The sequence below is a fragment of the Podarcis bocagei genome (assembly GCF_964188305.1).
Source record: "Podarcis bocagei genome assembly, chromosome: 1".
NCBI lineage: Eukaryota > Metazoa > Chordata > Lepidosauria > Squamata > Lacertidae > Podarcis > Podarcis bocagei.
Window position 1 is genome coordinate 92602870 of NC_138125.1, and position 14783 is coordinate 92617652.

Genomic DNA, 14783 nt, shown 5'->3' on the forward strand with positions numbered 1-14783 from the left:
AGTTCTTCAAGCCCCTTCGCCACGGCAAGGCAGTGATCCATGAAGGGGATATAACTGATAGACCTATATAAAATAATAAAGCAAACTCCAACAAACAATCACACCAAGTGGTACCTTGGTTTATGAACTTAATCTGTTCCCGAAGTCCGTTCTTAAACCAAAACTGTTCTTAAACTGAGGCGAGCTTTCCCTAATGAGGTCTCCTGCCACCGGTGCCCTTCCACTGTTCGGATTCCGTTCTTAGACCAAGGTAAAGTTCTCAAACCAAGACACTATTTCCGGTTTTGTGGAGTTCGTAAACGGAATCATTCTGCAGCCATGCCTCCTGCCTCCCCACCAAGTACTCCTTCCTCTCACCAAGGAGCATGTTCAGACATTTTATCCCACTTGAAGCAAGGAGTGGCCTCACCTATCCAGGGTGGCCCACTGGCAGCAACCCAATTGTGCTGGCTTTGTAGTTCTGTGGCTGGATAACAATTATCTTCTACATCTATTTCTACACATGTCCGCCATAGTTATGCCCCAACAAGATGACAGCCAGGGCTGATAGGGCTATCAGGGAACAGGGAGGCTCTCTCCCTCCTTTCCCTTGCTGCCTACCATTCAGTGTAGCAATGTCACAGTTAGTCTCTCCTTTCATAAAACCTTGTATTTAAACTATGTATAGTAAAATATTTAATGTATTTATTTTTAAAAATAACTAAATTCCCCATACAGCAGTGAGTTTGCCTTTTGTGATCTAATACCAAGAGATTGTTATAATATGATAAAATACAAGCAAAGTATCTGTGAAATTAATAATGTTGTGTTGTTATGATGTTTTGGATAATGGGTTTAACTCTGCCAGATGTGACTTGCTGGTTATTCATGGCTGAGAATATCAATGTTCCTTCAGCCCAGTTTGGTCTTACTTTGAATGAATGCATAATTATTCCTCAACTGTATTGTATCCTCAATAATAATCCATTAGTCTGAGTAGCCAGACAAGTCTCTAGGGCATTTCTTCCCTGAAAAATGCCAGCTGAATACCGTAAGTGTGATCCTGCTAGTAGATTATCAGAGTATATCAAACAGAATATACTAAATCATCCTAATTTATACCAGCAAAAAGCCTGAGGATGCGTCATATCTAAGATGGATATACTAGCAACGGGATCCTCCAACTTCAGGTGATCAATACTATGCCTGTTTTTTAAAAAAACAACAACAGCCCTTCAGTTTCTTGAAGAAAAGTTTTGGAATCCATCAAGCAGCATGAATCATATTTAATTATTTAAAGAAAATGCTAACACAGACTTGAGGGCTATTTGGATTTGTCAGCCAGAAATCACTAGGGACTTCTGTATCTATTCATTATGCTGCTACAGCACATGTCGGGCCTAATGGAAACAAGGGGGAAAGCAGACAGGTAGAGCAATGGGGAAGAGCCCCCCACCCACCCTTTCAGTTTGCTATATTAAAAAATAATGCATGGTCCAAGGCATGTAGATCTTCTGATGAAAACACCTTAAGCAGTAGGCAAAGCAGAAGCACTTAGGGACAAGAGGAGCAAATGTACCAAACACTCTCTCAGTGATGTTATATATAATGTCCTCCTTGCAATTCAAGGATTAGAAGATCTGGTAATGGCTGGGAGGATCCAACATTGAATCTCCATCTATGAGATCAGAGCTCTGTTTCCAACAATTAAATCCATCCTATCACCCCCAGGGTGGTTTTGCAGAGACCCATTACTATTTTTCTACAAAAAGAGGTGCCTGAGCTCACCATGAATACTTTCCCCATTCTTAGAATGGCAATGGTGCTCACCTGAGAGGTGCCAGAGAGTTCCAGCTCATAAAAAGCCCTGCAGAGATTGTGAATATTGACTATCAGCTGACTATCAAAATCTTCATATTCTACTAGAGCATCCTGAAAAGTTACATATGTATGACTTTGATCAGATTGTGTCCAAAAACAGCAGCAACCACCAATGAATTTTTTTGTAATGGAGATTGTATTAAGAAATATTGGTGTGTTGACATTTTATTTTTAATAAAACTGCTGTCATTCAAAATATATCAGTCACTCAGCATAATCAACTTTAGTGGGACAATCCATCATTAATTTGAACTTAACATTGAAGAAAGAAACAATGTACGGTATTAAAAAGCACAATTAGTCACTCAGCTGAAATGCATGACAATTCCACATATGCACAGTCCTCTTTATAGCTTTCTCCTGTGATTAATGTAACAATGTTCCTGATTCCATTACTACCATGTAACATCTTGTTTCTGCATTCTTCATGACATTGGACATCTTTATACTAGCTATCAGGTATAACTGAGTGCTGCAAAGTGAGAAAAGGGGCTTCCTTCAGCTTGCTGTTCTTGTAGGATAGTACTTATTCTTAATAAAGCATGTTGGCATATTTTAGAAGTTTCCCAGCATATGTAATAGATATATTAAAGAGGAGATAGAGAAATTAAGAATAAAGAGGGTTTATAAAAGCAAAATCAAGTTTTGAATCAATGCTGTCTGAAGCCAATATTTTACAAAGACTGCCAACAAGAAGCTGTCTCTACTTGACTCACCTGTCAACTTGCCTGATAAGTTAGCCTGGGTTCTATAGTGCAAGGGCTGTTAAGTATTCTTGGCCCAATTCCTGAAACAATATGTGTTCCCATTATACAGTCTTGCTTCCTGTCTTGATTCTGTTTTCTTTAGCTGCGACCTAACCTTCTCGTGATTACAGTCTACTCTTTGGTTTCATTATTTGCCTCTAGCTTTTTTTCAGCTCACTTAAGACCCAGACCATCCCAAGGCCACAAGGTCAGTTCTGACTGTCTAGACTTGTTGATCATTGATCACTGTCTGTCAGATATCACATTCATAATGAGGAATAATTCAGAATCAGAATCCACTTCAATCTTATTTCAGACTTGAGTCAGATCTGATGAAGAATGATTAGGAATTCCAGGCACGAGCAATGCCAAGCCCAGAATACAGAGTATGGATAGTAGTCCCAAAAGTAGTTAGCCAAGATGCGTTCTGACAAATAAGCCCTTGAGCCACAATGGACCATTGGAAGTTAGTGCATTTGTTATGTCAATGGGTAGGGATGGTGACAAAGTTAATTACAAGCAAGCAAAAGAGCAAGCTCTATCAAAACTCACACACTCATGCAGAAGCCTATCTACATGTGAGAGCTCATCAATACTGATCTTATGATAAACCTTTCACCCCCAACTTCTTATCACTGTTCTCGATCTCTGTGCCCTGCATTGGCATTACACCACAAACTTGCAGAATACATTTTTTTATAGAAAATGCAGATACTCTCCAGTCCTCTCAGCAATTGGCAGCATGTATGCCAAAAACAGAAAAGAAAAGAAATCAGCAATCTTTTATTTCTTACATATATGAAGATTTCAAATTGTCAACATGCATTTATTTTATTTACAAAAATGCCCACCCTTTCTCTCCTAATATACACCCACACTTACATACACCCAAACCCTGTGACCTATTCAGTAATTTAATCTTATGATGGATTAGAAATGTTTTGTATTAGTTTGAATATTGAAAATTGTCTTCAGAAAACATTCACTTACTAATTGAATAAACTTTGTTTTTAGGAAGTGGATTCCCTCCCCCCCCCCCGAAAAGTCAAGGATAATTCAACACATATTTTTAAAATTTTAACTAAAATTATAAATTTTGGAATTTGTAAATAAAATGCGAAGGTGGCCAGATTATTCAAATTGCGCAATTACTTTTTTTCCCTAGTGCAACATGGTAAACTAACAATTATAGTATATTAGACTAACATTAAATCTGGTTGAAAGATTTGATAGTGCTGATCTTTGTTTGGACTATTGCTCATCCCCCAAATATAGTAAACTACTAAATACTTACTAAAATACTAATTTTATTTTATCGTTTTAAAAAATGCCTTGAGACCTCAAGCAAATGCAACAACAACAATTAAAAAACTGTCCATCTCTGAGCAGGGGGGATGAGTAGATAATTTAGGTAATTCTATCAAAGGATAAAAGGCTAACTTGAAAAAAATATTTTGTTTGTTAAATGTTTTTGCTCTGCAAGCAAAAAATGAATTAATAATAATAATAATAATAATAATAATAATAATAATAATAATAATAATAATAATTTTATTTATATCCCGCCCTCCCCAGCCGAAGCCGGGCTCAGGGCGGCTAATAACAATCAAATAATCAAACAATCAAATAATCCAACATTCTAAAAACATTTCATTATAAAAATTAATTAAAATCAAATTGATGGCAACCGTTAAGCAAAATTCTGTGCAGGTTGCCAGAGGAGGGAGTCAGGCTGGGCCCTGACCAAAGGCCTGGTGGAACAACTCTGTCTTGCAGGCCCTGCGGAAAGATGTCAGGTCCCGCAGGGCCCTAGTCTCTTGTGACAGAGCATTCCACCAGATTGGAGCCGCAGCCGAGAAAGCACTGGCTCTAGTTGAGACCAGCCTAACCTCGCTGAGGCCTGGGACCTTCAGGATGTTTTTATTTGCAGACCGTAGGTTCCTCTGTGGGGCATACCAGGAGAGGCGGTCCCGTAGGTACGAGGGTCCTAGGCCGTATAGGGCTTTAAAGGTTAAAACCAGCACCTTAAACCTGATCCTGTACTCCACCGGGAGCCAGTGCAGCTGGTATAGTACCGGATGAATGTGATCTCGCAGCGAAGACCCCATAAGGAGTCTCGCCGCGGCATTCTGCACCCGCTGGAGTTTCTGGGTCAGTCTCAAGGGCAGCCCCACGTAGAGCGAGTTACAATAATCCAGTCTGGAGGTGACCATCTCATGGATCACAGTGGCTAGGTCAGGGCGAGAGAGATAAGGGGCCAACTGCTTAGCTTGGCGGAGATGAAAAAATGCCGCCTTTGTTATAGCTGTAATCTGCGCCTCCATAGAGAGGGAGGTATCGAAGATTACACCCAAACTCTTAACGGACGGTGCTGGCACTAATTGCACCCCCGCAAGAGATGGGAGTTGCCCCCCCCCAATCCCATATCGTCCCGTCCCAGCCAGAGGACCTCTGTCTTCGAAGGATTTAACTTCAACCAGCTTCCACGTAACCATCCAGCCACAGCTTCCAAACATCTGGTTAGTGTGTCTGGGGCCGAGTCAGGATGGCCATCCATCAACAGATAGAGTTGGGTGTCATCGGCATACTGATGGCAACCCAGCCCAAAACTCCGGACAAGCTGGGCGAGGGGGCGCATAAAGATGTTAAAAAGCATCGGGGAGAGAATCGCACCCTGAGGTACTCCACACACCAAGGAGTGGCGCGATGACAATTCCCCCCCCAAGCACCACCCTCTGTCCCTGACCAGAGAGAAACAAGCGCAGCCATTGAAGGACTGTGCCCTGGATCCCCACGTCGGCAAGGCGGTGGTCCAGGAGTTCGTGATCGACCATGTTGAAGGCTGCTGACAGGTCTAGAAGAATCAGCAGCCCCGACCCGCCTCGATCCAGCTGCCTGCGGAGATCATCTGTTAGGGCGACCAGAGCCGTCTCGGTCCCATGACCAGCGCGGAAGCTGGACTGGAATGGATCCAGAGCCGATGTTTCATCCAGAAACCTACCAAGCTGTTCAGCAACCACTCTCTCAATCACCTTACCCAGGAATGGAAGATTCGAAACCGGGCGGTAATTGGATAGATCTAAAGGATCTAATGATGTTTTCTTTAAGAGCGGGCACACCACTGCCTCCTTCAATTCCCCTGGAAATATCCCGGTGCCAAGGGACAAATTGATGATATCCCCCAGGGGGGCCCACACCTCGTCTGGACACGCTCTAATCAGCCAAGACGGGCACGGGTCAAGAGGACAGGTGGTGGGCTTTCCAGCTTGGAGGAGTCTATCCACATCGGCTGGGGATATCCGGTCAAAGTGGTCCAATACTGGACCCGAGGACAGTCGAGGGGCCTCCAGTTCCTTTATTGTATCCAAATTGGCAGGGAGGTCATGGAAGAGCAACAGGACCTTCTCTGCAAAAAAGCTCGCAAATGCCTCACAGCTGTGTGTCAGATTGTTATTTAAATTTGGCTGTCCTTCAAGGGACGTTAAAGACCTAATTATACTAAATAATTGTGCCGGGCGAGAGCTAGCAGATGCAATGGAGGCCGAGAAGTAAGACTTCTTAGCGGCCTTCACTGCCATCTCATAGGTTTTCATAAAAACCCTATAAGATGTTCTTGAGACTCTGTCACGGGCACACCGCCATACTCGCTCTAGCCGTCTGAGGTCCCGCTTCATTTTCCGAAGCTCCTCGGTAAACCAGGGAGCCCGGTTTCTGCGGGGTCGCAGAGGGCGCTTAGGTGCGATCTCATTGATGGCTGCCAGGAGCTGGATATTCCAGCCCTCCACAAGCTCAGTCAATGAGTCGCCAGGGGGAGCAAGGTCCCGCAAGGCTTAACGGAATCTATCAGGGTCCATCAGCCTCTGCGGGCGAGCCCAAATCAGCTCGCCACCTAAGCAGGGTGGGGGTGGAAAGTCAATCCTGGCTTTCAGAGCGTAGTGATCAGACCATGGCACCTTCATCGAAGGAGACATGATCACATCTATACCTACGCCAAAGATCAATTCCAGCGTGTGGCCTGCTTGATGTGTGGGGCCTGAAACAAACTGGGAGAGCCCTAGTGTCGCCATGGAAGACACCAGATCCAGAGCCTGTGAGGAGGGAGTGGCATTAGCATGGATGTTGAAGTCCCCCAATACCAATAGGTTAGGGAACTCCAAGGCCCAGCCGGCCACCGCCTCCAGCAGGCCTGACAGGGTGGCTGCTGGTGCGCTAGGTGGCCGGTACACCAGCCAGACAGCCAAGCTCACCTCAGAGCCCCACACTAGGCCAACACATTCAATGCCGGGGATCGATGGCGATGGTAGAGCCCTGAAAGAACAATCTTCCCGGATTAATAATGCCACCCCTCACCCCCGGCCCACAGTCCGTGACTGGTGGAGGACGGAGAAACCCAGGGGCACCATCTCTCGTAAGGTAACAGTTTCCCCTTCACGCACCCAGGTCTCCGTCACACAAACCAGGTCGACCCCCTGCAAGGTAAAGAAATCTTGCAGAGTGGCGGTTTTTTTGCCTATAGACCTGGCATTGCACAACACCAGTGACGGAGGTGAGTAATCCTTGCTCACCCTACCCTCGTCCCTCGGGATGGGGCGCAGATTGGAAGGGGTACGAGCATATCCGTATCTCGATCCCCTTCGCCTATAACATCTGCCCCCACCGCCATACCTCCCTCGCCCCTCCAAATTTATTTTTTATACCCTGCCCATCTGGCTGGGTTTCACTCTAGTGGGTTGGGTGGTTAAGTGAAGGGTACTGGAGGTGGGAGGCAAATAATAATGTATAATATGAAATGGGAGGAAGGAACACAAAGCAATGCTATTTGTTTTCTAGAGTGGACATTAACAGCCTTAAAGCAACTGTGTATCATATAGAATATACATTATAGAGAGCCATGTATGCATGGGGGGGGCAGATTTGCATCACAGGCCTTAAACCTTCAGTGAAATGGTAGGACCCCATTGGTATGACTTCTTCCTATGCTGGCCCAGTGTTGGCAAGCATTATCCCAGATAGCTGCTGGAACTACAGCCTGAGGTAAAGCCCATCGCCAAACCCTGCCCTGGACTCCTTTTAAAGAAACTTTTCATCAGGTGGTTGGGTCCAAGGGGAGCCCACTGGCGTAGAGAAGGGACCACCAGAGGGAACTTTACCAGTCCATCACCCTCACCCACCGCAAGCAAGCAAGCATGCAAACAAACAAACAAACAAATATGCAGCCTATCCTGTTTCCCACATGTAAAATAGTGGAGGGTGGAAATTTTTGAAAGACACACACACACACGTATGTATGTATGAATGAATGGATGAATGAATGAATGGTGTGTGGCACTGTGGTCTAAACCATTGAGCCTCTTGGGCTTGCTGATCAGAAGGGTTGGTGGTTCGAATCCCCGCGATGGTGTGTCCCAACTCCTGCCAACCTAACAGTTCAAAAGCATGCCAGCGCAAGTAGATGAATAGGTACCACTGCAGCGGGAAGGTAAACGGCGTTTCTGTGCACTCTGACTTCCATCACAGTGTTCTGTTGCGGCAAAAGCAGTTTAGTCATGCTGGCCACATGACCTGGAATCCTGTCTGTGGCCGGCGACTGCCTTTGACTGGGCTTAACTGTCCAGGGGTCCTTTACCTTTTTAAAACCTATATGTATGTATGTATATGTACAGCATATAATATCCAAATCCATTTAGATTTATTGGAAGATGGGCTGCTTTAATTAATTTCCATGTAGTTTTTAGATTATACCCGCATAGCATCTGAACTGTCTAGCCAAACACATAGCAACTGCTGCCATCTGGGACTGCTTTGCCTGGCACTAACAATACTATTCTTGCTAATTTAAAATGTGTTCTCCCAGCCTTTGACGATAAATGATGCTGAAGTGCTTTAATTGTCATAGTAGCATTAGACCTCTGTGTTTTATATGTTCTGGTTTGTGATCTGTATTCTTTTAATTTGTTTCACCATGATGTTTTATGCTTTTTTCAGTTAAGTTGTAAGTCACTTTGTAGGCTCAAAGGCCTTTCCAATCTGCCCAAAGAAGAGCTGCATTATTATTTTGCTATACTGACAAGTACAGTGGTACCTCGGGTTAAGAACTTAATTCATTCTGGTGGGCTGTTCTTAATCTGAAAATGTTCTTAACCTGAGGTACCACTTTAGCTAATGGGGCCTCCCGCTGCCACCACACGATTTCTGTTCTCTCCTGAAGCAAAGTTCTTAACCTGAGGTATTATTTCTGGGTTAGTGGAGTCTGTAACCTGAAGCGTCTGTAACCTGAGGTACCACAGTACATGATAGCTGCTTCACTTTTTGTATGTTGTGTTTCTTTCAAGAGATTTCTAAGCTACCAGAAATATTAGCAATTTGCCTAATATCTTCCATAGCTGAAAAAAGAGATATTTTAATTGTCTAACACCTGTAATGAAAGTGGAATATAATCGTGAATTTTTAAAAACAAAGAGGTAACAATGTCGCATTTTGAAAATGGAGTACTGTGTCCAGTTCTGGGCACCACAGTTCAAGAAGGACACTGACAAACTGGAACGTGTCCAGAGGAGGGCAACCAAAATGGTCAAAGGCCTGGAAACGATGCCTTATGAGGAACGGCAAAGGGAGCTGCGCATGTTTAGCCTGGAGAAGAAGAGGTTAAGGGGTGATATGATAGCCATGTTCAAATATATAAAATGATGTCACATAGAGGAGGGAGAAAGGTTGTTTTCTGCTGCTCCAGAGAAGATTCCATACAAGAAAGAAGATTCCACCTAAACATTAGGAAGAACTTCCTGACAGTAAGAGCTGTTCAACAGTGGAATTTGCTGCCAAGGAGTGTGGTGGGGTCTCCTTCTTTGGAGGTCTTTAAGCAGAGGCTTGACAACCATATGTCAGGAGTGCTCTGATGGTGTTTCCTGCTTGGCAGGGGGTTGGACTCGATGGCCCTTGTGGTCTCTTCCAACTCTATGATTCTATGATTCTATGAAAAACTTTCAAAAAGAACTGAATGTTTACAACATTCTGGGAAGGGCTGCTTGGTGAACTTTCTCTTCAAAACTTTCTGACAGCAAAGAAAGGAGAAAATGTAGCATATAATTAAAGTAAAATAAAAACAATTCATTTTCTTAAAATGTACTTGAAGAGAAAAAATTAGCAGTTTTTCATCTTGCAAAATACCACTGTGTCTAACCACCACTAGCTAAATGGATCTTTTCAAGAAGCAGTCTTTTATTCTCAGCTTACCTCCCCAACCCTTTTTAAAATCCAGTGACGAAAAATTCTCCTGCACAGTTCAGTGCTGAGATTCCAGCTCAAGATAGTTGAGTTACATTTGTATTGCAGATACCCTTATCGCATGCTTGCAGAAAAGCACTGCAGACAGAGGAGTTATCTATGGAAAAGAAAAGGTTTTCTTACTTATCGCTTAAAATAATGGAAGTTGAAGTCCAAAAAAATACTTTAGGTAGCCAGAGTTTACTGTACATCTAGTGTCATAATGTGCTGGTGGACATCTTAAATTGGCCTTGAATAGACACGGGGTGGCAGCTATCAGAAGTTATTTCCTCATGAAGACAGTAAAAGATAGCAGGAGGTGTTGGTTTGATGGTTGGCAGTTCCGGATTTATGTATAAGCTAAGCAAGTTATAGCTTAGGGCCCCACTCTCTTGGGGGCCCCAAAATAATTTAAAGGAAAATAAAACTGGGTGTACATTTCCAAAATATAAGATTTTCAGGAGCATTGCCACCTTGACCAATATATATTTCATAGCTTAAATACTATATATTACAATATATTACGAAACCGGTTTCGTGGGATACCTATTTGTCTGATCCAGAGTTTCTTTTATGACTTCAGTCCTATTCAGGCCTTACGACCTTCTTGTACAGGAACACTTTTTGGGTTTTACAATCAAGCAGTGTGTAGCAGGGTGTATAGCTGTTGGTAGCTACTCCTCTTCCAGTATTGCACGCTCCAGCTATCCCTTCCCTCAGCATCTTGCATACAATGGGACAGTGCTGGATTTACGTATAAGCTAAACAAGCTATAGCTTAGGGCCCCACTCTCTTGGGGGCCCCAAAAAAATTAAAAGGAAAAAAACCTGGATGTTCATTTCCAAAATATAAGATTAAAAAATAAATAAAATAAAACCTACATACAGCAACAGTGTTTTGTGTTGTGTAGGCTCCTATGACGTAAGTAATGCACCCCGCCTGCTAGCCTGCTCCCTAAAATATCACTGGTTTGCTCATTTCTATGTATAGGGTGCCTACATTCTGCATGGCAACATGTGCAAATGGCTTTAGATACCTATTAGGTCCCTAAATTACCATATAGCATATGTTCAACACAAAAAACAGGGGCAATTTGTTGTTGTCAAAGGACAGCTGGACATATAAAGGGCCCCATTACCTTCAGTAGCTTAGAGCATCATCTAACCTAAATCCAGCCCTGCTACGAGAGCATCTATAGGGAAGCAGCCTTCAGGTATACAACTCTGTGTGGAAAGCGTTCTGTGAGATTTGAAGCCCCAATATTTCTGGGTTACAGATCTTGTTGAAGACTTCATGTGGGCCGCCTCCTTTGCAGACAACTGGGGCCTGAGCTTTTTCTGCACAGCTACACTCTATGCTTCCATGCTTCCACGCTGTTGCGCATGAGAGCTACTAAGATCAGTATAGGAATATAATCCTGTTGTATTAGTTGTTGTAACGCTCCATTCAAGGACTGATTTCCCCTGTGAGGAAAGGTTGCAGCATCTGGGACTTTTTAGTTTAGTAAAACATAGCATAATAAAAAGTTATGCATGGCATTGAAAAAGTGGATGGGGGAAAATTTTCCCTCTCTCATAGCACTAGAAATTTTGGAGATCCTATGAAGCTGCATGTTTGATAATTCAGGACAGGTGAATGAAAGTGCTTCTTTGTGTGTCTCATAGTTAAACTATGGGACTTGCTACTACAGGAGACAGTGATGGCTTGTAGATCTAGATGGCTTTAGAAGAGGATTAGACAAATTCATGGAAGACATAGCTATCAGCAGCTGCTAGCAGGATGGCTTTGCTCTGCCTCCACAATCAGAAGCAAGAATGCTTCTCGATACCAGCTGCTAGAAACTGCAGGAGGGGAGAAAGCTTTTGTCCTGTTTCTGGGTTTCTTGGGGGATCTGTTTGGCTGCTGTGAGATTGGGATGCTGGGTTAGAGGCGCCATTTGCCTGATTCAGCAGGCTTTTAAAATATAAAAATGTATTGATATAAACACATACAAAATACAGCAAAAGTGATCAGCGCAGCAGGCTCTTATGTTCTTTGAGAGGAATCTCCAGCTAGAATTGGTCACCTTTTGCTTTTCGTTCTTCCCCTAGATTCTCCTCCTCCTCCTCCTCCTCTTTCTAATTTTTGTACCCATTTGTGCAAGGGAGCTTGTAGTCAGCTTCCCTTGTATCTTCCTGGCTTCTGACCCTCCCATCTCCTTATTTGATGTTCCTTTCTCTCCCCGGCCTTCCTCACAATGCTGCTTCATCTCTCCAGAATTTGCTCATCTCCTACCTTTTCTACAGATTAAAATTGTCCATTCTGACATTCTATTGGGCTTGGACTGGGGAAATAACACCTCCTGTGTGGGATATAATTTTCAGTGGGCAAATGGCAGTTGGTAGAAGGATGAAACCCTCCTGGCTGTGCAACACAGTCCTAAGCAAGGCTGAATGCCTGCTCTGCAGTTTTATCTTTAAAAAAGGAACTGGCCAGTGTTAAGCACATTTAACATAATGTGAAATTTGACCCTTAATGTTCAGTTTATTGGCTCAGAGGTGTATATGAATGACAAAGACATGAATTTCATATTATTTAAGGGCTATATCATGTATTAAAACAAGACTGAAATGCTAAAGAAAGGCATATCCTCACACCCAGAATAATTTAGGAAGGTAATATACTATAGAGAAAGAGTGTTATGTAAGCCAATTTATATCTATTTGGAATGTGCGTGCACAGATGCACATTAAAATGTGATAGGGATTAAGATATTGGCTTATAAAATTGGATTTGCAGTCATTATGCTAAAATATAGATAAGAATTATATTAAGAGCCTGCCTCCAATTCATTAAATTGTGAGTGGAATTGAAGATATACTGTGCTTCATAGGAGTCCTCTATCTTCAACCCTACCAGCTCTTACACCTACAAAACAATCTAAGGAAAAGAAAGGTAAAAGCTTAAGAGAGAGGAAAAAGCTATCATACAATTCAACTCTTCCTGGTTGCTCAGAATGAATCCTTTAAAATTATTTTTTTAGTTAGTCTGGGAGAATTCTAGCGATATGCCAAAACAATCTCAGGCATTTTTTCCTGACACTCCTTCATCAAATAATAAAAATAATGAGAATTTCATTCTAAAATGATGAAAGGGGGTTATTCTCTTTTTAAAATGTGAATTTCTCTTGGGTGAAGTGAAGGGATTTGGTTGTGCTTACCTTGCTTTCAAGGTGGCCAAAAGGTGCTTGTGAGTATCCTTCATTTCAATCTACAGATCTGTTCCATGGTCTATGGAGCCTTCTTCAGTGCCCATGTTTGTTGAAAAGCCCAGTAGGACCTCAGCTGAGCTGTCCCAGAAGCACAGGAAAGCGGGACCCATGTTCCATCTTTGACATCTCTGTGCACAGCTTGGAAAAGTTTGTGGCTGAAATCCTGAGGAGCTTCTGTCAGTCAGTGTAGACAACACTGGCACAGATGCACCAATGGTCAGACTCCGTTACTGGTATCAAATGAGAGTGGAGAAACATGTGTGATCATGCCACATCATGCATCTCATTATTCTTATTTTTTTCTCTATTGCATTTATATCCCACCTTTTTCTCCAAGGAGCACAAGCTGGCCTACATTGTTCTCTCCCTCCTCATTTAATCCACACAACAACTCTGTTAAGGTAAGTTAGGCTGAGAGGCAATGACTGGCCCAAGGTCACCCAGTGAGCTTAATGGCTGAGTGGCTCTATGAACCCGGGTCTCCAAGGTCCTAGTCTGACATGCTAGCCACTATGCTGTTGTGGGTCTCATTACTATACATCAGAAGGAAAGGGACTAAAGAGGTCACTTATGAGTTCTGGGTAGCATCCAATTCTGTCACAAGTGCATAAACTTTTGACATTCAAAAAATTTTGGTTTAAGCAGCCAACATCTAGGATCAGTGGGTAATATGATGGATGCACTGACTTTCACAACGTAGAAAGAAAACAGAAGCCCCACCCCTCCCTCCTTTTCCTTAAGAGCTGTGACAAGGCAACAGGTTGTTGTTATTGTTGCTGCGGCTGCCACTGCCTGAATTCCAATTACCTAAGAAGCGTTCAGCTCATCACATTTCCACATGTCATCTTTCCTAAGTGGAACCAATTGCATTAAAAACCATCAGGAAACTTCCAGGGCCCCCACACTTCAGTGAAAATGCAATGGCAGAAATTTAAAATGCACATATTCAGCCTCCATCCCACCTCCTCCCCCACCTTCAAGAATGCCAGGCGAACAGTGCCTCAGGAAGATTCACTGGGGGGCATAATTATCAATGCTCCTTCTGCAGAATCGCTAATGGAAAAATTACATACGCAACCAACTTGTTCTTATAAACCATGCATCTGATTTCGCTGTCTATAAAGTGGCTGGGGGAGGCTTGCATCTGTCCCTGTCCCTGTCATTCTACCTCTTCATTCAAATGGACTGAGGAAGGTTTTTGAGCATACTCTCTTTCTAGTCAACAGACTTCAAGTGAATCCAGGAGAAGGCAAAACATATTAAGCCCATTGGCTCTGCATGAGAAACAAAGCTTTATAGATCACCAGGATTTATCATGCTGGTGAATTCTGTAGAATAATGAATTTTTGCAAGTGCATAGGGGCAAAATGAAATCATGTGCAGGAAGTATCCTCAAACTCTATCCAGTTCCTAAGCCTGTAGACTGGACAAACCTACCCTGCAGAGAGTAGAATTAATTTTCAACTCTTTCCTCCTGTCACACCCTTAAGGTGAGGAGGTGGTCTTCCTGATTCAAGCCCTCTCAAGGTCGCAACCCCACCCAGAGTATGTGCCTTAGGATACTCACTATCTGTTTCAACTTCTTCCTGCACACACCTAACAAGTGACCAAAGACAATTAAAAAAATCAGCCTAATCATCCAGCACCCAACACTGTAACATTTG